Consider the following 2,782-nt stretch of genomic DNA (forward strand, 5'->3'; position numbering starts at 1 on the left):
AATTTAAAATTTTTTAATTTTTAATTATTAGATATTGTTGAATTTTTTTATTTTTTTACTATTAGAATAAAAATTTATTCTTTTCAAATTAAAAATTAAAAAAATAATAAACTTACAAATTTGTTGTTTACTATATCCTGCTGGAATTTATTTTATTTTTCTACTTTAAATTAAAAAAATTAAATTTTATAATTTAAAAAATCAAATATTAAAAAGTTAATTTTTTAAAATTTTAAATTTTTATAATTTTTTTATTTTTTTATTCACCGGATAATACAATACCCGATCCTTGAGTTTTTTTGTTGTTGGACTTGTTTACAAATTAAGAATAAATTAATTTTAAAAATTTAGAATTTTTTAATATTTTGTTTAATGGATGTTGTTGGAATTTTTTATTATTCTACTATTAGAAAAAAATTTATTCTTTTAAGGTTAGAAATAAAAAAATAATAAATTTACAAATTTGTTTTTTACTAGATATTGCTGGATTTTATTTTTTTTCTACTTTAATTTAAAAACTTGATTTTATAAATTAAAAAATCAAATATTGAAAATTTAATTTTTTAAAATTTTAAATTTGTCCAAAAATATTTTTTTATTTTATATTCACGGTATAATTGTACACCTGGACCCTTGACTTTTTGTGTTATTGGACTTGTTCACAAATTAAGAATAAATTAATTTAAAAATTTTTTATTTTTTTCTTTATTCAATTTAAATTTTTTTTGTTTTTCTATTGTTAGAATAAAAATTTTATTTTTTTAGATTAAAAATATTAAAAATGATAAATTTACAAATTTGTTGTTTACTAGATATTGCTGCATTTTATTTTTTTCTACACACAATAAAGAAAAATTTAATTTTATAATTTAAAAAATAAAAAATAAAAAATTTAATTTCAAAAATTTTAAATTTTTTTAAAATATTTTTTTCATTTTCTTATTCACTGGATAATGCTACACCCGAACACTTGACTTTTTTTTGCTGGACTTGTTCAGAAATTAAGAATAAGTTAATTTTAAAATTTAAAATTTTTTAATTTTTAATTATTAGATATTGTTGAAATTTTTTATTTTTTTTCTCTTAGAATAAAATTTATTCTTTTCAGATTAAAAATTAAAAAATAATAAATTTACAAATTTGTTGTTTACTAGATATTGCTGGAGTTTATTTTATTTTGCTACCTTAAATAAAAAATTAAATTTTATAATTTAAAAAATCAAATACTACAGAGTTAATTTTTTAAAATTTTAAATTTTTATAATTTTTTATATTTTTTTTCACCGGATAATACTACACCCGGATCCTTGACTTTTTTGTTGTTGGACTTGTTCAAAAATTAAGAATAACTTAATTTTAAAAATTTAGGATTTTTTAATATTTTGTTTATTGGATGTTGTTGGAATTTTTTATTATTCTACTGTTAGAATAAAAAGTTATTCTTTTTAGGTTAGAAATAAAAAAATAATAAATTTACAAATTTGTTTTCTAATAAATATTGTTGGCTTCTATTTTTTTCTACTTTAATTTAAAAATTTGATTTTATAAATTAAAAAATCAAATATTATAAATTAAATTTTTTAAAATTTTAAATTTGTCTAAAATATTTTTTTATTTTTTATTCACCGAATAATGCTACACCTAGACCCTTGACGTTTTTTGTTGTTGGAATTGTTCACAAATTAAGAATAAATTAGTTTTTTTTTTTTACTTTTTTCTTTATTCATTGTTGGAATTTTTTCTTTTTCTACTCTTAGAATAAAAATTTTATTTTTTTAGATTAAAAATTAAAAAAATGATAAATTTATAAATTTGTTGTTTACTAGATATTGCTACATTTTATTTTTTTCTACCCTAAATAAAAAACTTTAAGTTTATAATTTAAAAAATAAAAAATAAAAAATTTAATTTCAAAAATTTTAAATTTTCTAAAAATATTTTTTTCATTTTCTTATTCACTGGATAATGCTACACCTGGACACTTGACTTTTTTTTGCTGGACTTGTTCACAAATTAAGAATATATTAATTTTAAAGATTTAAAATTTTTTAATTTTTAATTATTAGATATTGTTGAAATATAGATATTGTTGAATTTTTATTTTTTTACTGTTAGAATAAAAATTTATTCTTTTCAGATTAAAAATTAAAAAATAATAAATTTACAAATTTGTTGTTTACTAGATATTGATGGATTTTATTTTATTTTTCTACTTTAAATAAAAAATCAAATATTACAAAGTTAATTTTTTAAACATTTATAAATTTTTTTTATTTTTTTATTCACCGGATAATACTACACCCGGATCCTTGACTTTTTTTTGTTGTAGGACTTGTTCACAAATTAAGATTAAAAAATTTAGGATTTTTTAATATTTTGTTTATTGGATGTTGTTGGAATGTTTTATTATTCTACTGTTAGAATAAAAATTTATTCATTTTAGGTTAGAAATAAAAAAATAATAAATTTACAAATTTGTTTTCTAATATATATTGCTGGCTTTTATTTTTTTATACTTTAATTTAAAAATTTGATTTTATAAATTAAAAAATCAAATATTATAAATTTAATTTTTTTAAAATTTTAGATTTGTCTAAAAATATTTTTTATTTTTTATTCACCGAATAATGCTACACTTGGACCCTTGAAATTTTTTGTTGTTGGACATGTTCACAAATTAAGAATAAATTAATTTAAAAAATTTTTTACTTTTTCCTTTATTCATTGTTGGAATTTTTTATTTTTCTACTGTTAGAATAAAAAATTTATTTTTTTAGATTAA

The sequence above is a fragment of the Arachis duranensis genome, chromosome 6 (assembly GCF_000817695.3).
Source record: "Arachis duranensis cultivar V14167 chromosome 6, aradu.V14167.gnm2.J7QH, whole genome shotgun sequence".
In the NCBI taxonomy this organism is placed as follows: domain Eukaryota; kingdom Viridiplantae; phylum Streptophyta; class Magnoliopsida; order Fabales; family Fabaceae; genus Arachis; species Arachis duranensis.